This window comes from Brachyhypopomus gauderio, chromosome 16 (genome assembly GCF_052324685.1).
Source record: "Brachyhypopomus gauderio isolate BG-103 chromosome 16, BGAUD_0.2, whole genome shotgun sequence".
In the NCBI taxonomy this organism is placed as follows: Eukaryota; Metazoa; Chordata; class Actinopteri; order Gymnotiformes; family Hypopomidae; genus Brachyhypopomus; species Brachyhypopomus gauderio.
Genome location: NC_135226.1, coordinates 11,166,573 through 11,189,178, shown reverse-complemented (window position 1 = coordinate 11,189,178; position 22,606 = coordinate 11,166,573). Strand labels below are relative to the sequence as shown.

The following is a 22,606-nucleotide window of genomic DNA, read 5'->3' as shown; positions in this document are numbered from 1 at the left end:
CTGATCCTGCTTGGGTTCCTTATTGCTGTCCTGAGAATATGGAAACTCACTCACATTGGCTACCAGCGGCTGGGTAAGCTGGAGAAAACAAGAACATGTTAGCAAACACAGTCCACCAGTACGTGGATGTAGCATCTTATCAGTGAAATGTATAACCTAAATCCAATACACCCTTCACATGGACTGAGGATATAAGGAGGGAGTGTTACTTGGGCAAGGTCACGATTGCAGTGTGAAGGTCTTACTGGTATACTGTGGTGATAAATCAGTCCAGATGTCACACAACTGTGGAATATACCTCTGTCACACAGCAAACTTGGGAAGGAAAATCTGTAAGCAAATAGATTTCAGCAGAGTTGTATAATCCAGGTTCAGAAAGTAAAAGTCCTCACCAGGATTTTGCTCAGGCTTCCTGGATTGTGTTAATTCCACTAATTTTACCAGGATTGCACTAATTAGAAAATCTAACAAGCTTGAGCAAAATCCTGGTGAGGACTTTTACTTTCTGAACCTGGATTATACAACTCTGGATTTCAGGTTGTCTTAAAGTGATGCGCCAATTATTTATTATATAGATTCCATTCTCTAATCACTACAGTGATCACATTTTTGTTTTATATGTGTTTAATAAGGTTTGTATGTGTTTTAGGACTGAACACTAAATCAGCATCACATCATAACAGTCGGATGTGTGTAGGTTTTTATTCATTGTATACACCTCTTTTTTGCCATAATTATGTTGCATGGCCCTTTGTATGTAAATGTATGTGTGTAATATGTCTGACAAAACAAGTGGTTTTATAGTGTAAATGCATATTGGGCCAGACAGAACAAATCTGTGTAGTATGAGATTTTTGTATTTAAATAAGTAAAACATTTCAGCTGGTGTGGGTAATAACTAATACCCTATTTCAATCATATTCACTGACCTGCTGACTGAGGCCTTTAACTTCTGTTTCCCTTCTGGGAAACTGGGAAGTATCTCTACCAAAGAAGATCTTCATGTCTGTCACAGTAGTGATCAGTCAGGCCTGTAGTGTGTTGTGTGTTCATGCCAGAGCAGCCGACTCAGGCCCTCTTGTCTTTAGGATGACCTCATAAATATAACTCAGGCCTGACTCAGCTGGAGTGGGTGGTGGTTTTGGGCCTGAGCCCATATTTACAAACCTCTGAGAGGGAAAGCACCTGTCTTTCTTTTCCTTAGTCAGTTATAGTGCAGTCACTTTTAGTATTATGCTATGTATAGTACTGTGTCAATGTAATGGTAGTCTGTCCTGGTCACACCTGGGTTTAGAGCAGCCCAGGGTGTTTTCGTTACGGTGCCCTTTTTTCTTTATTGACAGTGTAACAATTTTGTTCTGACAAAATTAAGAAGACCTCAGCATAAAATTGTCATTTGTCAAGGAATATTTGAGGAACAAAATAACAAGTACACACTTCCCAAATAAGGTGAAAATCACTGTTTCAGCTTCCCCATTTGTTCAAAGTGTCTTGAGCAGTTTTGTAAAACACTGAAAACTTTTTTAAATTAAAATATTTGCTTGTGCAATATGCTGCTACGATTTAGAAAACAGCCTGCTTTTCTTCTAAATCTGTTAGTGACTGTATCGTGTTTGCGTTATTCACAATCAAAGTGAAGTTTGTGTCTCTCACATCTTCACATCACTGCTGTCTCTGGAGCGCCTTAGACTTAACACAGCACTCTGAAACAGCTTTCGGTGGTGTGAAATATTCTTTGAGGAACAGAGTTAGCTTTATCCACAAAATACCATTACTCTTCCTCTACATAGCCATCATGGTTATGTACACACAGGCACACACACACACACACACACACACACACACACACACACACACACAAACCACGGTAGGCTAACTAGTTTATAGGAGGCGGGAGGCATGGCCATGGAGAGACCTTTGTTATTGTCCTCCTTGGACATGACGTTGTTTTGTTCATGTAGGACAGGAACTAAAATACACTAAACGTGTTAAACAGACTGAAGCTGTGGGGAAGATTCACTCGTCTCCATCATTTGTGAAGTCACTGTTGTATCTGGGTCCCTGCACAGGGCTGCTCCTCCGTGGGAAGGTTTCAGCCCTGAACTCGCATACGAGCGTGGTATGGACCTCAAAGCTGGGTGCAGAATCTGCCAGCCAAGAGTGAGCTCCTGCCCCGAGGAGTGTGACTCCTCTATCGGCACTCCTCTATCTTCATGTCATAGATGTGCATACAACTCTTAGCCACATATATGTTAGATCACATCTCTCCGTTGTTTTGTTGTCTTTAGATTATATTGTTGCTGTAATGTAAAAAGCTCAGAGAGGAGTTTACTTATATCTCTCTGGTTATATTCCTGCGTTTGTGCATCGGGTTTGTGCATTTATGAAATCTAAAGGTAATACATTTATGTAATCTGTCTTAAGTAATTCAAAAGTAATTCTAATTTCCTTATAGTAATGAACAGGGGCATTATTAGGGTGTGGCTAGGGCGTTGCTATTGCATGGTTAGGGGCCTAAGCCCTGAATTTTATTTACATCTCAGGTTAATTAAAGCTTTTGAACTCCTGACACTGTGCCCCCCCCCCCCCCCCCCCCCCCCCACACACACACACACACTATACACAAAGGCAGAGGATAGATGATATGTACGCAGTTGCTTTCTTCTTATACCATGGAGCACGTGATTTTATACATTTCAGGGGTAGGAGAGAGAGGGTTGGGGTGGGGAGGGGTTGTGGGGGGGGGGGGGTAAAGGAGGAGAGAGGAGGGCTGTAGGGGAAGAGTTAGAAATAAAGAAACAGGAAGTGAGGGGGGAAAGGGAGAAGAAAGACCCAGGCTGAACACCGTGAACTCCACGGGCCCGTCTGCAGTCTTGGAACTTTCCTCCCTCAATCTGAAGTATATAGACAGATAAGAAGAAAAGTAATATTGTGAAATGATTTGCAGTGTTAAAGACAATACGTATGAATATTAATTATGGCAAATTAAGGCATAATTTGGTGCATCAAAGCTAATTAAGTACATTTAGTAGAGGATTGGGGTAACCTCGAGTTGAGTGGTAATTTTTTTTTCTGTTTTGGAAAAGATTAAGCGTGACATGAGGAAGGAATGCAGCCACGGAGCAAGACGTGTGAGAGAATGAGAAAGAGAGGGAGAGACAGATCGAGGTCAGGCAGGATAAGGGTGGGTGTGTGAGTCTGCCGTGCGTCACTCCCTGCCTCATACTTTCATCCATGTGCATGTGTTATCTCTGCACTATTCTGCCTGTCAACGTTGGCTTGCTCTCTGATAACAGAGCTCTCTGCTCCTACACAGTCATTTGACTCCTTTTAAAGGAAAAGTATGCACTCAGTGAAGAATGTGTGACCAGCCTACAGGTAGAACATGCTTACAGGTAGAACATGCTTACAGGTAGAAAATGTTTACAGGGAGAACATGCTTAGAGGTAGAACATGTTTACAGGTAGAACATGCTTGCAGGTAGAACATGTTTACAGGTAGAACATGCTTGCAGGTAGAAACTGTTTAAAGGGTAAAACATGCTTACAGGTATAACATGTCTACAGGTAGAACATGCTTACAGATAGGACATGCCTACATGTAGAAAATGTTTACAGGTAGAATATGTCTATAGGTAGAATAAGCCTTGATAGTCTTTGAAGTACTTCGGTGCTTGGTCCTTGCTTTTGCACTCATTTCACCTGAGTTGATCTGTTGTTATCGTACCAGATGTCGGTTGTATTCTTAGAATGTAATATTGTCTGAAATTTAATTTGATTAAAGTGTATTTCCCTAAAGTTCAGCATGAATGTTGAATTAGTCCCTCCTGAGCTTCACTGCTCTGTTTCAGAAATGATTGATGTCCTTACCTCCCGAACCTCCCCTAAACCTTCTGCACCCCCTGCACCTCCCGTTGCACCTCCCGTTGCCCCTCCTCCCATCTCCCTCTGCCCCTCGAACTTCCTCTCCCCCTCCTCCCATCTCCTCCCCCAGGGAACTGCTGTCGGCCTCTCTCGCACGTACTTTCTGCATTTAGCACCACCTCTCTGTTGATAGTCATGGCAGAGGAAAGTGCCACTGTACGTGAAAAGAGCAAACAGGAGCCAGCACACAGGAGCAAGTATCACAACACCTTATACTTACACACAGGAGCAAGTATCACAACACCTTATACTTACACACAGGAGTAAGTATCACAACACCTTATACTTACACACAGGAGCAGGTATCACAACACCTTATACTTACACACAGGAGTAAGTATCACAACACCTTATACTTACACACAGGAGCAGGTATCACAACACCTTACACTCACACACAGGAGCAGGTATCACAACACCTTATACTTACACACAGGAGCAGGCATCACAACACCTCACACTCCCACTCAGGAGCAGGTATCACAACATCTTACGCTCACACACTGGAGCAGGTATCACAACACCTCACACTCCCACGTAGGAGCAGGTATCACAACACCTTACGCTCACACACTGGAGCAGGTATCACAACACCTTACGCTCACACACTGGCGCAGGTATCACAACACCTCACACTCCCACGTAGGAGCAGGTATCACAACACCTCACACTCCCACGTAGGAGCAGGTATCACAACACCTCACACTCCCACGTAGGAGCAGGTATCATAACACCTCATACTCCTACACAGGAACAGGCATCACAACACCTTATATTTACACACAGGAGCAGGTATCACAACACGTTACTCTCACACACAGAAGCAGGTATCACAACACGTTACTCTCACACACAGAAGCAGGTATCACAACGCCTTACGGTCACACATAGGAGCAGGTATCACAACACGATACACTCACACACAGGAGCAGGTATCACAACACGTTATACTCACACACAGGAGCAGGTATCACAACACGATACACTCACGCACAGGAGCAGGTATCACAACACGTTATACTCACACACAGGAGCAGACCTGGCAGAAAACTGGCAGAAAACTGCTTCCAAACACATACTCACCTGCACAGAGAGTGAAAACACACATTCTACTCACTCCATTGTCATTTGCACACTTCAGCAAATCTTATGACCTAGGCCTTAAAATGGAGGTGAAGGTTTTATCTATTGGTTTTATCTGTTAAGCTTTTAGCCGAGAGCTGGTTTTACTGATGTCAGTTGTAGCCACACACACACACACACACACACACACACACACACACACACACACACACACACTGTATGTTTAGCACTACGAACCAGGTCAGATGTCCAAAAACCCATCTGGAGAGAGCAAACATTGCTGACTTGCACCAGTACTCAGTTCTGTGTACACATACATACATAAGATCTTATCACAGACACACTGCAGTCAAACATGTGACTGTTCGCTTATTATGGTGCAGAGCAAACAGGACACTGTTGGCCAAGAACACCAGCTTCCTGTGGCGTGACTTCTGCACTGTGACTGGCATTCAGAGGTGTGCTTGTCTAGCCCTTGAGTCACACTATTCCTAAGAACGTCTCTGAAAGGGATTCCAGTATGGAAATTGCTTATCTAATTAAAGTCTGCTTTGTTAAGCTTTTGCGAGTATGTTTTTTTCTTACAGGGTAGGTACCATAGAATTTTTCTGGAGGAAATCCTGATGAGCATTTCTGGATATCTTAGGGGTTATGGTTCCTGGACATCTCAGGGCTTAGAGATCTGAGGGAAGAGAACCCCTTGGCCCTACTCCTGCTAGACTTTTAGAAGCTGCTGAAAAGCTAACAAATGGGTTAGGGTTATATGGTTAGCTGTTATTGTTATGGTTATGGCGTAGGGGTTAAAGGGTTAACCCAAACTAACCCAGTTGGCTAAAAACATAATTTCTCAGCAGCCACTGGCGGTGCTGTTTAATTTCAAGTTTTCATTTTTTCCAAGCTCACCAAGACCACATAGAAATGTTCCTGATCCCCAAAAGTGGACTTTGACTTTCCAGTGTTTATGTTGACATAGTTTAGAGAGCATCTAATTTGAAATCAGGAGTCAGATAAACCTTGGAGAAATTGTTATTTTTCCCATTAAATTATATTTCAGTGATGGTTTGGCTGGCCTAATGACATCAGCATAAAATAATTTAGAACAGAGTACATGTATTCATTATAAATAATTAAATTTAGTTTAAATGCTGTACATTTTAAAGATTTTTGCCAAAGGTCTGAACAAGTTGATCTGCTCTAAATCTTTTATATGGTTAGAACCAGAATCACTTTTGCTATTTGCAATTAAGCAGTAGTCACCTAAAATCAGTGACAGAGCACTGTGACACGCTGTCTTCTTCACTAAATCCATCCTGTGCATTCCAAACCAAGCTACTTGTGTTTTTTCTATGCTGTGCTAAACAACTGCAGCTCTTGTCTGTTTTGAAGTCTGTCCCTGAAGTTCCTGCATGTTTGTCCTCTGGCCCAGTCTGTCTACTGTGGAGCCAACAGGTTCATCTGCAAGGGACACTGTAAACTATACATCTGTAAACTAATACAGTTTGACTTTCATTGTGCACTGTGCTTTGGAAAGCAAGATCTGCATATGTCCATAATAAGAAATTTCTGAGTTTATTAGTTTAATATTCTGTGTATTAGTTTAATAATCTGAGTTTATTAGGTTAATATTCTGAGTGTATTAGTTTAACACTCTGAGTATATTAGTTTAATGTTCTGAGTCTATTAGTTTAATACTAATTGTGTTGTGTGGTATTGTGTTGAAGAACTTGACTCAGCATTTGTTTTTATCTGGGATTTTTATCAACCATGAAAAACAAAGCTCATTCTGCCAGGGAACTGGGTGTGTCTTCCATTACGTAAGTACAACCATAGGTTAGTTGATCCGGTAAGGCATCATAGTCACAAATAACAGGTACAACCTGTTTCTGTTATTGCCAGGGAAGTTTGCTCTGGATTAAACATCCCATGACTTGGATACGTGGCTTTTGTCTTTGTGTGCACTACATTGTCATACTGATGTGACTCAAGTGTATTTTGTTAGCAAATGTCAAATTCATGAAGTTTCCAACTTCATAAGGCTTGTGTGAAGACAACAACGCATGAGGTGTTAACAGATTGTTGGTCAGAGTTGCTTCACCATGTTAACACTATTTTTATACATTGATGAAATTTATAGTTAAACAAATACTCGAGTCAGCTGCCACTAGGGAGGCTAGGAATAGGGTTAGGTTTAGGATTAGGTTTAGGGTTATGGTTGGGGTTATACTGGTGATTCTTACACACCAGAGCTCAAAATGAGCCCCACAAAAGTGTTTTGAAAATAGGACATTCATAAAGAGGAGGGAATATTCAGAGTTTATTCTTTACATTTGACAGTATAGTAGATTGGCACATATTTAGCAACAGCTGGTTCTAATCAGCATTTCTGATTAGACAAGACTTTGTAGTGACACTGCTGTTAAAAATAAGTCTTAATCCTATAGTGAACCTGTGAAGTTGTTTCATATTGTGTGACAGATGTTTAGTAATTTAATAGAAAAAGTTTTAAAAATAAATGTTTATTTATTAGAAACACCTGTTGCTGTTCAGAATTTATTAAAAATACTGGTAGCTGTACAAGTGGAGCCAGTGGATCACTTGTTGCCAGGCAGAATATATGTTAGTTCAGCTAGCTCAAACTGTTCAACAACTGTTCAACAGCACCACTGCTGACTGGGCCATAGCACTCTCAAGGCGTTGGGGGTTAGGTGTTAGGTGTTAGGGTTAACCCTAACCATCGCTGGTGAACATGTGAACTGGTGAACATTGTGCACCATTTGGAGGCCATCATAGGGAGGCGGGGTTTACACTGACTCATCTCCTGGCCTGCAGACTAACGCATGTCCAGGCTGCACTATTATACCACAATGATCATTACAGAATAGCACACACAGTGTGTTCCTCCAGTTCCGTAACTAACACCAGCATGTTGTGAAACAATGCATTTGGTAGGCTATGACCTATCACAGAACCATTTCTCTCTCTCTCTCTCTCTCTCTCTCTCTCTCTCTCACACACACACACACACACACACACACACACACACACACACACACACACACACACACACACACACACACACACACACACACATTACACGCACACGCACGCACATACATGCACACACTAAAATATTCTGGATTCATGTGCTTGACATATGTAAACATACCATATGTTCCCGATTTACACTGCACTGTAGACGGTACTAGAATAGACTGTAGGATCTTACTGTGTTTAAACATGTATGTATGCTTATGTGACCCTAATCTTAACAATTTTACAGACTTTCTGCATGTAGAATATGCAAGATGATTTTAACACCAGGTTTTTCAGGCTAAAGTTATTCTGAGTTATGGTGTCTCCACCAGTGAATTATTCATTGCTGGAATGTAGCTGAGGGTTTATCTCCACATGGTCCTCATTTCCCTGGTTTCTGGGACAGCTCATCATCTGGAATGTCTTTTCATTTGCCAGTGAAATATAGCTGGGTGCCATTGGTCACAGCCTGCGAGCAGGACAGATGGAATTCTGTTTATCCAAATGTAGAGCCAGACCCTGACCAGGACATTTCAGGTCCATTTCAGTGATCTACGCAGAGAGTACTAAGTCCTAATTACTATGCTCTGTTTATGCTAAATCAGTATGAGAACACTGGAATGACTACTTTTGCAATGAGCTGCTTAGACGTTTTAAGGAAAACATTATGTTCAAATGAGAATTATTAATTAATTATCTTGGTGCAAGTCCATAGAGGTTGGAATTCCGTGAAAGTTAGATTCTGAGACTGCAAATCTGTTATTTGAATTTATTCTTGAACCTGATCCTGTTGCATCAGATTTTGTTCCTGATTGTTTTTGGCAATTCTTTTTGCCAAAAGACACGTGTCATGAGCAAACATTTGTGCCTGGATGCTAAAAAGTCAGTGCCTCTGATTTTGTAAACATGTGTCATCTGGATGGTGTTTGTCAAGCTTCTGTCCTGAATGGGAACATCTAAATGTAAAATACTGCGGACTTGCTGAATCTGGTTCACAGTGAGGCTGTTAAAGCAGCGTCCTGCCCAGGCTGTGCCTGCCTAAAATGAAGAGTGCATGTACATGACGGTACATGACAGTCATGGTGAGACTTAGATGATTGTACTATGAGTGAATTGATTTTCTATTGTCTTGGGGACTTTAAATTACTACAAGCAGTGTTATTAATTTAAGACACTCTGAGTCATTTCTTTCCATTATCACATATTTTGCCTTAAGGTAAAAAAACAAAAAAGTTGCCTGAAAAGTTCAACTTTGCCTTTTTAACCGTTGCTCTCCTGAAGTGTACAGTTGAAGGTTACACATCAGTTCAATAGTCACTGCTCTTTGCTCTTCGTTTGCGCTGATGAGCAGTGTGACACAAAGATCCTGTCTTTAACCAACACAGAGGTATTTCACCCGTAGTGTTCTGTCTAGTCACATATCTAGTCCCACAGCATTCCTCCACTGTATTTGTCCATTGTCATGCTAGCTTTATTTTTAAGACAAGCATAATAAGGTTACTGTGTTGCCTTATTCATAATGATAAAAGATAAAATAAGATTTGACTCTGCCCAAAACTGCAAGAAGCTATAGTGCTATATTAATAGTAACGGTTTTGATGTTTATATTATAAGCCATGCTTCACACACAGTATTATCCCACAGAAGTGCTTTGCTGCTACAAGCATAACGTAAAAGCATATAGAGTGTATTTCTTGTATTTATTGTGCCATGTTTCTGCGGATAGTTGCTCTGCTGCTGCATTCGTGTGTCTCTCTGTCAGGTTCTGCCACAGTGTGACACACAGTCACATGATGTGAATGTGGAAGTGCCGACCACAGTGAGTCAGAAATGTTCAGGCACTTCTCTCATTAACCGTAGATTCATCACTTTATCACCTTGGTAACCAGCCTTTGCTGCATGATTGTATTTTCAATTTGAAACATATATGTTCCTGTCTTGCCCCAGTGTTGTGCTTGTATAAACCTTCAGCAGACCCCTAGAGCTCTGGGCCCAGGCTCTGTAAACATCTTGCTTTAAATTCTTAGTCTTTCCTATGCTTATTATTTTTGGTAAGTTTAAGGTCTTTTTATGTCAACAACTGTTTTGATCAACTGCTCAGGTGGGCAGTGATGATTAGGTGAAGCTATAATGATGTCTTGGCTGCGTTGGCTGACTAATAAGCAAATGGCCTACATATAAGTGCTGAAGTCAAAGGTCAAGTGCTGAGTGTAGTCATGTGAGAAGTGAGGCAGACCGCATGGTCAGAACGGAGAACTGAGGACCTGACTCTATGGTAGACTCAACAGGACAGATGACAACTGGTTCCACCAGCCATCGAAAATGCAGAGTTAGTCTCAATGTAGTCAGGGTGGAGAATCCATTCTGTGACAAAGGGTGAGGTGTTAATTACTGGTGTTTGGTGTGGCAAGTTTTGTTTACTCGGTAGCACAATAAAAATAAGCCACAAATGACTACATCATGCAGACAAAAATCATATACCCAAAACTCTTATGGCAGTCTGCTAGCTTCAATGATCAGAAACTTGTAAATGTACCACTGCATCAGATCATAATACTCACAGTTCATGTGGGTTTATTTGTCTCTTTTCATCTAAGTCAAAACTTAAACAGGATCAGGATCAAATGATGAAATAATGTCCATAGGAGCTCCAGGGTTTTACTTTAATCTGATCATGTAGTACTTAGATGAACAACACAACTGCTTATGCTCAGTGTACAGGTAATCTGTGGAATCAACATGTTAAGATTTGTCTCAAAGGATTACTCAGTAGCTGACGCAGAAGGCTTGTGCGAAATGTCCACACCATCAGTGCTGCATGCTCTACTAACACATGTACCCACTTGTAGCACCAAAGTAACATTTCTACAGGATTTTCCACGTGGGTGTGGAATAAAAGCATCATCAGTCCCTAGCACACTGTGTGCGCCCGTAACAGGACTCACAGGGTGGAGCAGAGGAAGCTATGAATAACTTGTTTAATTTGTGGTGTTTTTGCAATTCTAGTTTCTTTAAACTATGTATGTATTGTCTATGAATGATGGGAACTCTACTTTTGGTTATTGCTTGTATTATTTAAACTGGCATTTACTGTAACAAAGTGTTATGAGGCAAATCAGTATATGTAATTCATGAATACATCAATCACGCTATTGATTCCATGGAGCAGATATTTCTGGACACATTCAAGCCTCACTCATTTTGCTGATTGTGATGGTGGAATAAGTGCCCCATCTTTCAATAGACCCTTAACCAGTTGCCTGCTTATGGGGCCTTAGGAATAACTGGCTTATTAAGATATGAAAGTTGACTTTATTCTGTGGCCCAAAGTCCAACTGTTAGCTTGCTGGAGCCACCCTGAACAAAAGCACATTGTGATATTGTGCAACATTACAAAAAGCACTGCAGGCTGTGATTTTCCCAAAAAAGTGACAATCACTCACATATAACTGACTGGTGTATACTGCAGTGCTGTGGTCTGTAAAAATGGAATTTGTTTTTTTGTTGCTGCTATTTTTGGTGTTATTTTAAAAGCAAAAATGGCTCATATGACTAAAGTGTTGTTCATTAAGATCACACACTTTCCTGGGTATATTATTACTGGTTACATTTGAACCCTTTCTGTGATGTCAGTGTCTGAGGCAGCAGGGAGGAGAATGGCTTTTGGTACAGATCAGGATGACATTAACGTTGACAGAGAGAACATTTTTATTGATCTCCTTTAGCAAACTGCATTGCAGTTGTTGCAAACGTCACTTTGGGGTTGTTCTGGTCTTTGTTTAAGTCATGTGATGAGTGCAAAGCCGTCGCCGTGAGAGCATACCGCCCTGGACGTTACACCAGCTGGAATGTTTTCTTAACCATGAGCGACCTAAAATAGAGGGCCGACCAATAATAAACAACAAATATGTCTGTTAGGCTGGTAGCAGACCAACAAAGACACCAACTGACAAACCAACAAACAAAAACACCACGTATGAGGAAATTTTTTCCACACAGAAGTGAACGTTTCCTCTCTTGAGCCAGACGTCACGGCCTCTCCACTCATGGTGGTGTGAAGGCTTCACTGTGCTTTAGAGTGCAACCGTAGCGTCCTGTGGCCAGAGAGATGGTGCGGGGGACGTGACTGCTGCTCAAACCCTGCGTGCAGCACACGGTGCATGCACTCATTTCCCTTGGCCAAGTGTGCTAATGATCTTAGCGTAGCGCCTTCAGTACCTTCACAGGGTAACTACTCACAAACAAATGCATGCACCTTTGATGCTTAAACCTTAAAAGTCGAGCTAAATGTCACATGTGGATAATATTTACCAAAGCACAGATCTGCTGCTGAACTCATAAAGTTTGTTGTGTTAACCATATTTGTAAAAATAATGTAATGATTTCTGTGGAAAAAACCCAAGATCAACGATATATGTTACATGTTCACACATGCATGCATAAATATACTTAAAGATATATATACACACATATATACACAGACTCTATAAGGCAGTACAGGACCTCCCCACACATGTTCTGTAAACCCGTGGCTTTCTTTAGTTGCCCTGCTGGTTTGTCAGCCCTGTTATCAGTGTACTTTTGTACATCACTACACATTTTTAGGATCATCACGTGCACGTGTTATAAAAGGAATGAATAATCACCATGAAAAAAACTAGCATCAAAGTGTGAAACTATCCAACTAGGTCATGCAAGAATATCATAATAATGAAACAGTGTTTAAATAGCAGAATGAAAACTCAATACAGAATCTCACTTCATAATGTTTCAGGTAAATGTCATGGCCAAAACCAAGTCAGAATTCCAGACCTAAACCCTGATACAGTAGCAGATCCTGAAACAAGTAGTTCTGCTATAACCACAATATCAGTATATAAATCAGGTGTGACAGATGATTGTATGTGGAATAAAAATAGCTGTCTTTGTAACTTTTGTTTTTGGTATAAATTTATATGATATCTATATTTTGTTTTGAAAACAAACATTACTTTTCAAAAACACATTTCTTTCATTTTAGAATTCTTCTCTATGGATCACACAAATAGGTAATTCCTTTAAAAAGTTTAAGCACTTTTGCACTAGCAAAAGAAATGTTCCATTTCAGTTTTAAAAAATTCCAAACATATCAGCCAAAATAGTAACATCTCAAATAAAAATTCCTAACAGAATATTAAAAGATAAACGAGACTGGGGTGTAAAATGTCCAAGCAGCTGGACAAAGGGTGGAATGAGTAACACAGTGGAAGCTTCAAGAGGAGAAAGATGGTGGCTCAAAAGGAGGAGGTGTGAGAATGAGAATGAGCTCATCAGACATATGAGGTTTTGAGGCTTGTATCATTGTGAGTGGGCCAACTTCGGTCCTATGACTTGTTGCATAAACGTACTAAGTCTAACTGCCATGCACAAACACCGGCATACTCAAGAATAGGCATATACCAACACCACTGCACCCAAACACTGTTTTAATCCAATGCTACCGCACCCAAACACTGCTTTATTTAAACTCTACTGCACCCAAACACTCCTTTATTCAAACACTACAGCACCCAAACACTGCTTTATTGAAATGCTCCCATATTCAGACACTGCCACACTGAAATTATAGCATGCCCAAAAACCTCCATAGTCAAACACTGCCATTCTCAGACTCTGACTGAATTCACTTCTGTAGCATATTTTCATTCAGTATTCCTCTCAATGTCACTCTTACTGCAGACAATCGGGCCAGCCCTCTTTTACTAGAAAATGTAAAATTGCAATTTATGCTTATTTCAGATAGATAGATAGATAGATAGATAGATAGATAGATAGATAGATAGATAGATTTTTATTGATCCCTTTTTGGGAGGTTTCCCTCAGGGGAATTAAGATTCCAGCAGCATCATAACAGTAATAGAAAAAAGAGTGGATATATACAGATTAAATATATTAAACTAGTACTAATAATAATAAATAACACAAAACAATAGAATATATGAGCAAAAGAGGTATTGCACATAAATATTGCACTCTGTTTAAAATATTATTGCACTGGTTATGTTTTAATGAGCCTTTAAAATTATTATATGTAGTCCGGTTAGTGTTTTGATCAGTCCGTTTTCCTGATCAAAACACTAACCGGACTACATACATTAACTTTAATATCACTTATGACCTCTGTCTAAACATTGTATGACATTTTGAACCCTCATTATCCTTGTGCCTATATAAATATTTAATAGTGTTTATGTAAAGACTACATACATTATAGTTACATAATGCTGACCAATGAGGATATTTAACATGTAAATTTCCATAAGGATTAAGCACTATTGCATATAGGAAGGATTGTTTTGTGTTCTTTGAAATGAGCCATATTTTTGTCAATTGTGATTTTTACACCCCAATCGAAATTTGTCCTCCGCTTTTGACCTATCTGTACAGTCAGAACACACACACACACTAGTGATTACTAGGGGGCTGTGGATCACACGTGCCCAGAGCAGTGGGCAGCCCTAGCCCAGCGCCTGGGGAGCAGTTGGGGTTAGGTGCCTTGCTCAAGGGCACCTCAGTCATGGCCTGTCTGGGAATCGAACCCACGACCCTCTGGTCAAAAGACCAGTTCCCTAACCGCCAGGCCATGACTGCCTCTGTCTCCTATTAGCTGGGGACGTGGGCAGACATATTGGGTTTTGAATGGTGATCTATATGTCTCACTTTTGCTGGAACCCCAGTGTATTTCACCATACAAGGATCAACCACAAAACCACAGAAGTCAATCTCACAGAAAATGTGAAGTACAGGTGCTAAAACATAGTCAGAATCTTAGATTTCTACATGTTGGTCTTTCTATTATTTTCTGTGGAAAATCATGTCCAAATTAATATGTATTTATGGAGAGAAAAACATGTCTAACAATTTATAAAAATGTATTATAAAAAATAAGCAATGTAACAATATTTTAATCATATTTATCATAATAATGATATAAAAACACCATGTCCTAAAATATGAGAGATTATACAAATTCAGACGATCTGCAGGGTAAACAGTAGCAGTGATAAAAAAACCTCAAATGCTGAGTTAAAGACTTGTAACATAATTTCCACACCCACCTGATGTTGCATGGTAATGATGGTAATGATATGTTTTGTATAGGCCCTTATGGGAAAATGGTTTAAGTTTTATTTCTCATTTGTTTTATCCTGTTCCCCAACACACTGAACACTTTGAGCAACTAATGTCGTCATATCATATATACTGAAGCTGGGTACCCCTGGGCAAAGGTATAGTAAAATGCTGTTTAGACCAGCATCAAAGTTAATCATTTAAATAATCAACATGCAGTATTATTTTGAAGTTTATTAGTGTATTGGTATTTAAACCCACATATCATGGCCCTTCTGTTGACCTTTATGTCATCCGTGTTATGATCTGCTGTACATATGACCTAGATTGTATCTTCCAGTTGTCTTCAGCAGGGGCTCTTTGTTCCGTATGGGGGCCCATTCTCAGTTCTCAAAATAACCATAATGTTTCCATCTGCACATCACATGTTGAGTTTAGTCCACAGTCGACAGAAAATTAAATATAAGAGAAGAAAAACAAAAATAATGTGTAATTGAATCACATAAATTTGTGCTTTTCTCTCTTTTTAGTGGAACAATATTACCATACATTTCACTATTACTCAGCCATTGCAAATTAATTAACACCTCAATGAATCATTGTCAATGTCTGTATGTGCCTGTCATAGTAAGAGTAGTCATACTGTCATATTGAAAGTACAGTCATAGACTTACTAGAGATCTTTGAATATTGATCTTAACTGCCACTCGTTGAATGAGTTCATATAGCAAAGCAGACTGATTAGACTAACTTCCTTGATTCTGTGAATTGTAGGAAGGTGCACTTTGCCTTGCACACAACTTTTGTTTCACTCAAAAAATCCTTGTTAATACAGTTTAAAGCAGAAATTTCTATTAATTAAATTAAGAGTAATGTTCTTGTTACTCATTGTTGATAGACTGAAGTAACCATACATTCATACTATGCAACACCCACTCATCGTAGGAGGACTAGGCCTACTGTACTATTAAATCATACTACATAATCAAAAATAATGATGTGAGTTAAATATATGGTATGTGTGTTTGATGTCTGTGATGGATTTTTAGCGACTATGTAGCTTAGTAAAAATTGTAGATGCTGAGTGACTCCACAGGGATAGTCACACTGGAGCAAGCTAAACAGGCCGAGCATTAGACACGTCTGCTAGGCTCAAGCTCACTTTGAGTTGTTGAGCTTTTAGGTTCTGTGTTAGGTTCTTGTTAGGTTCTATGTTTAGGTTTTGTGTTTGGTTCTATGCTAGGATCTATGTTGGGTTTTGTGGTTTAGTTGTACATACATTTGCACATACACAGCGAAATATGTCCCATGCAATGTCACCAATGCATGGAAGTTTATCATATAAATATGATATTTATTATTGTTAACAGAAGACCATTAAATAATGGACAGGTATATTATAGTATATTATAGTATTATAGTATAGGACAGGTATATTATAGTACTTCTAAGTTGTCCAGGAAGAGAATTATTATACAAAAAACAACAAATAAGCACTAAATCTCTTTGGTGCTATTTAAACCCAATTGTACCACCAAAAATAACATAAATAAGCAGTCATCTCTGATGTTGGTGAAGCAGTCATCTCTGATGTTGGTGAAGCAGTCATCTCTGATGTTGGTGAAGCAGTCAACTCTGATGTTGGTGAAGCAGTCATCGGTGATGTTGGTGAAGCAATCATCGGTGATGTTGGTGAAGCAGTCATCTCTGATGTTGGTGAAGCAGTCATCTCTGATGTTGGTGAAGCAATCATCGGTGCTGTTGGTGAAGCAGTCATCTCTGATGTTGGTGAAGCAGTCATCGCTGATGTTGGTGAGGCAGTCATCGCTGATGTTGGTGAGGCAGTCATCTCTGATGTTGGTGAAGCAGTCATCTCTGATGTTGGTGAAGCAGTCATCGCTGATGTTGGTGAAGCAGTCATCTCTGATGTTGGTGAAGCAGTCATCGGTGATGTTGGTGAAGCAGTCATCTCTGATGTTGGTGAAGCAGTCATCGCTGATGTTGGTGAAGCAGTCATCTCTGATGTTGGTGAAGCAGTCATCGGTGATGTTGGTGAAGCAGTCATCTCTGATGTTGGTGAAGCAGTCATCTCTGATGTTGGTGAAGCAGTCATCTCTGATGTTGGTGAAGCAGTCATTGCTGATGTTGGTAAAGCAGTCATCGCTGATGTTGGTGAAGCAGTCATCTCTGATGTTGGTAAAGCAGTCATCGCTGATGTTGGTAAAGCAGTCATCGCTGATGTTGGTAAAGCAGTCATCTCTGATGTTGGTAAAGCAGTCATCGCTGATGTTGGTAAAGCAGTCATCGCTGATGTTGGTAAAGCAGTCATCGCTGATGTTGGTAAAGCAGTCATCTCTGATGTTGGTAAAGCAGTCATCGCTGATGTTGGTGAAGCAGTCATCTCTGATGTTGGTAAAGCAGTCATCGCTGATGTTGGTAAAGCAGTCATCGCTGATGTTGGTGAAGTAGTCATCGCTGATGTTGGTAAAGCAGTCATCTCTGATGTTGGTAAAGCAGTCATCTCTGATGTTGGTGAAGCAGTCATCGCTGATGCTGGTGAAGCAGTCATCGCTGATGTTGGTGAAGCAGTCATCTCTGATGTTGGTAAAGCAGTCATCGCTGATGTTGGTGAAGCAGTCATCTCTGATGTTGATGAAGCAGTCATCGCTGATGTTGGTGAAGCAGTCATCGCTGATGTTGGATCACGTTTCATCATTGCAGGTGCAGATGAACTCTGTTTCCAAGAGGGCTGCTGGCTGATTGGTGGTATTTTTAGCTTCTTGGTGTCGAGAGGCCTTGAGCAGGCCTGCTTACTAAGCATGCTTCAACTGGTGCACAAAATCATTTTATATTAATAACATTAAAATATTCATCCCTCTTATGACAAAAACTTAAGACGTGAGAGTAAATTAATCACTATTTATTACTAAGACCTTGTAAAGAGTAAAGAAGGGACCTTGGAGAAAATGGTTTTGACAAAAGCCCATTTTTCCACTTGGAACAAAAATTTTAAATGTAGTTTCCCTTACAGCTGCAAAGAAGCATATATCACACGACAGGAAACATATATCACACCACAGGAAGTCACGTCAGCTGCTGTGAACATCAAAGAAGCCCTTCTGTCGGTGAGTGACTTCCATGCATCATGGTAAACCTTCACAGATTTGCTGTGTTCATTTTAATCATTTTAATTTGCTGTGTTTATTTTAATGCTGTGTGATAAGCTTTGTCTATTGCTATGTAAAGCACTTTGAGCTGCTGCTGTGTGTGAAAGGTGCTATATAGATGAGGCATCACCTTCCCTTGCCTTGTCTGTGTGATCAAATGCGTTTGATTATTTGCAAGAACATTAGCATTTGCATCAAATAGAGGCAAAACATGATTCATTTGGTATATTCAATAACATCTCATTGGGCCACTGCCGGACCACAGTAATACTAGAAGTTGTGAGTGCTGCTCATTTGAATGCAGCTGCCACACCCCAAAATAATTCTTTGCAATGGATCCAATTTCAGAATGCTCCTTTCATCACTTTTTCTAGAATTGTCCTGTTAATAAAGTAGGATCTTTAAATTGTTAAATTCATTCCTAGTTTTAAATCGATTTTGTTTGAACTATGCAATATGTGTTTTTTAAATATGTTATTCTCTTTTCTGCCAGTGGGTGTCACAAAGATTCAATAAATAAATATTTATATATTTATATATAAATAAATTATATAACAAAAGAACAATAATACTGCATAAAAAATTGCTCAAAATATTCCATAGCATTTATAATAATTTTATTTTCTTGATTTTTGAATTTCTGGTAGCTGTGTTGTTAGCTTTAGTGTAAGCTGCAGTGAGGTTAGTTAATTTACAATATAGTCCTATTAGATAACTTGGATTTTTTTACATCCGTTTTTCTGAACTGAAAAAAGAAAATGCCATACTTAAAGCAAATAACTCTGGCATATGTGTGTTTAGTTAGTACAGTTGTTGTCTATTCATTTTGATAAAAAAATTGTTTAAAAAATAAATGTTGTGCTGTGTTTATTATCTTTCCAGAGTAACAAAATATATAAGTACCAAAGTTCTCTGATTATGTTATTAGGAACATAACAGTTTTAGATGTATGCTAACAACAAGCATATTACAAGCAAGACAGAGTATAGGAAACACTAATAATCCCAGAGTGCACTTTCAATCCTAGCCATAACTAACTCTAATCAACCCTAACCAACCTTCACACTAACCCTAACTAAAAATAATTGTAACTAACCCTAAACCTAACTATCTAACCACAACTCTAACCTTAACTCTAACCTAATCTTAACTAACCATAACCCCAACACTAACTAACTAACTAACTAACTAACTAACTAACTTTAACCCTAATGTTAACCCTAACAAACCATAACCCTAACCCAAACTAACTCTAACTAACCATAATCCTAACTAACTTTAACCCTAACTCTATCCCTAACTAACCATAACTCTAACTCTAACCTTAACTAAGCATAACCCTAACTAATCCTAACCCAGAATGTATATTCAAAAAGTGGTGGGAACAAAATCAGCCATTTCAGAAAGTGGTGGGGGCACGTCTCATGTGTCTCCAGTGTACAGCCAATGGTGTCAAGAAATCCTTAATTTATAGTAAAAATAAATACTAAAACCAAGACATCAGGATGGCACAGTATAGACAGGATGTGGGACCCTAGTGTAGTCATCTTGTAGTTAGCACCAAATTGGTTGATAACATCTTAGAATCAGCTGTGAAAGATATGATAGAACAGAGCAGGTGTACCTACTAAAGTCATTCATCATATAGCAGTAAATGAACAGCAATATTTGGGCTTTTTTGAATTCTTGGAGCATCCCCCTTTCCCACAGACCTTTTAACAATGAGGTGTAGTTGACAGCTGGACTCTGTAGGCCCTATTAACCTCTGTTTTGGGTGTCTTTTCATTAGAGAGGCTATTGGGTTTATTATACAGTTTAGCCAAGATTGTTCTACTTTGGCAGGAAATACACAGCATCTAGAAAATCAAGCTACTGCTTGCAATGGACAACTACCTACCATTTATTTTACTAAAGGTTTCCTGTCACTGCCATAAAAAACATTCATGGAAGTTGCCACAGAGAGACATTCAGACAGCTAGAGATTGGGTAACTTTTCTCCAGCTGTGGCCATATTAGTATCTGATGATCAGTCTGACTTCTGAAGCTAACCCTAGTCCACCTGATGTAGGATGCTGTTACCATCACAACATCTTAACAATAAATTAAAAATGGTTTTCATGTGTCCACCACAGGTCCTGAAAAAGTAAATCAAGGAAGAGCAGGCCAGATCTGATACACCTGGAGGAGATAATTAAAAAACGTATTTAAACAACAACAAAAATAATTCAAATAATTAATAATGCTTAAAATTCGATTTAAGATAAATTAAAAGTGCAGTGCTTGACAATGCTGCCCCTGCTGACACAAGTGGGGAAAATGCTGTCAATGTGGTAGGCTACACTTTATGTGACATGGTTAATAGGCAATTCTTTCAGATTCCCTTTCAGTGACAAAGGCTGACAAAGTCATGAAGTATCAGGTTTTGGTTGTATTTATTCCTGTAAGTACACTATATTGCAAAAAGTATTAGCTCACCCATCCAAATTATCGAATTCAGGTGTTCCAATCACTTTCATGGCCACAGTTGTATAAATTAAGCACCTAGGCAAACATTTGTGAAAGAATGGGTCGCTTTCAGGAGCTCAGTGAATTCCAGCGTGGACCTGTGATAGGATGCCACCTGTGCAACAAATCCAGTCGTGAAGTTTCCTCACTCCTAAATATTCCACAGTCAACTGTCAGCTGTATTATAAGTAAATGGAAGTGTTTAGGAACGACAGCAACTCAGCCTGGAAGTGGTAGGCCACAGTGGTCGCGCTTCTCCATCTAGCAATCTGATGGACGAGTCTGGGTTTGGTGGTTGCCAGAAGAATGGTACTTGTCTGACTGCATTGTGCCAAGTGTAAAGTTTGGTGGAGGGGGGATTATGGTGTGGGGTTGTTTTTCAGAAGCTGGGCCTGGCCCCTTAGTTCCAGTGAAAGAAATTCTGAATACTTCAGCATACCAAGACATTTTAGACAATTCCATGATTCCAACTTTATGGGAACTGTTGGGAAGCTGGCCCCTTCCTCTTCCAATATGACAAGGTCCATAAAAACATGGATAATAGAGTCTGCTGTTGATGAACTTAACCTAAACCTTGTGGACAGCCTTCCCAGAAGAGTTGAAGCTTTTCTTGATGCAAAGGGTGGACCAATGTCATATTGAACCCTATGGATTAGGAATGGGATTTCACTTGAGCTCATATGTGAGTCAAGGAAGGTGAGCGAATACTTTTGGCAATATAGTGTATTTCAAGGGATCAATGGCTTATTTGTGATATTTGTATTTGTTTGTAATGGTAAAATACATACAGTGTGATGCAGTGTCGTGTGATGCAGTGTCGTGTGATAGACCTTTTTCATATACGATTAAACCTTTCGAAAATATCAAATTTTTGTATCTTATGATTAATGATGTAACCACCATATTTTGTCTTTATGTTCACACATTGCTTAAGGATAGGTTGTGTAATGACAAAATGTGTAACGTTTCCGTAGCTAACTTGGGTGAAAGAGGACACAAATGCTTTGAGACCAGGGTTGTATTTGCAATAGACTGTGCGTTTAAGACTTGAAATCCTTATTTTAACATAATAAATAAGTAATATAGAATCACATAACTGGATCATTTTGTATTAAATGGTGCTATAAAATGTGAACCGCTCAGCTCAGTTTATCCGTAACCTAGCAGGTGAAGCTCTGCAGCCGATCGGGGGAGAGGGGCAGTAGTGTTGAATTTTTGCGGAGAGGACAAGCAACATGCTCCCAAAAATTCTCCTGTTCAATCATAAAGATTATGCTGTTGTGAATAAAAGAACTGTGACATGCAAGAGATGTGGAGTCGGGATAAGAGATGGAGATGCAGCCACTTTAAACTTTGTTCGACATTTGAGGCTGCACAAACAAAAGCAAGTCTCTGCTATGTATATTTCACATAATGCTATAATGGTTAGCTAGCTAGCTGGGATGTGATAACTCAGGGGTCGAAAATTAACTTTTACAAGGGTCCACATGAGCAACTTGACTTGTGTCAGTGGTCGGCACCATTATAATTCGAAAGCGGATACCGGGGAACGGGCGGCCGGACGGACGCGAGGGGGGGGGGGGGTGGGTGTAGGTGACGACGACGACAATTGCGGCATCTCACTCAAGCGAACCGAAAATCATCAAACGTTAAGTTAGTCTGACTAACTTAATATACTACTAATCAACTGCATCAATTGTGTTAAATATTGAAATGACATCTGGTGACTTGACTAGGACTTGAAGTTTAAGACTTGGGACTTGACTCGAGACTTGATTGTATTGA

The 22,606-nt window shown here is 39.7% G+C and overlaps 1 long non-coding RNA gene across 1 annotated transcript; it reads left to right on the top strand.

Moving 5' to 3' along the window:
• On the top strand, positions 1-22,370 carry LOC143477433 (uncharacterized). The gene is made up of 3 exons (XR_013121551.1): positions 1-73; positions 18,181-18,274; positions 20,449-22,370. It is a non-coding gene; the product is annotated as an uncharacterized LOC143477433 (long non-coding RNA).
• Positions 22,371-22,606: the final 236 nt, after the last annotated feature.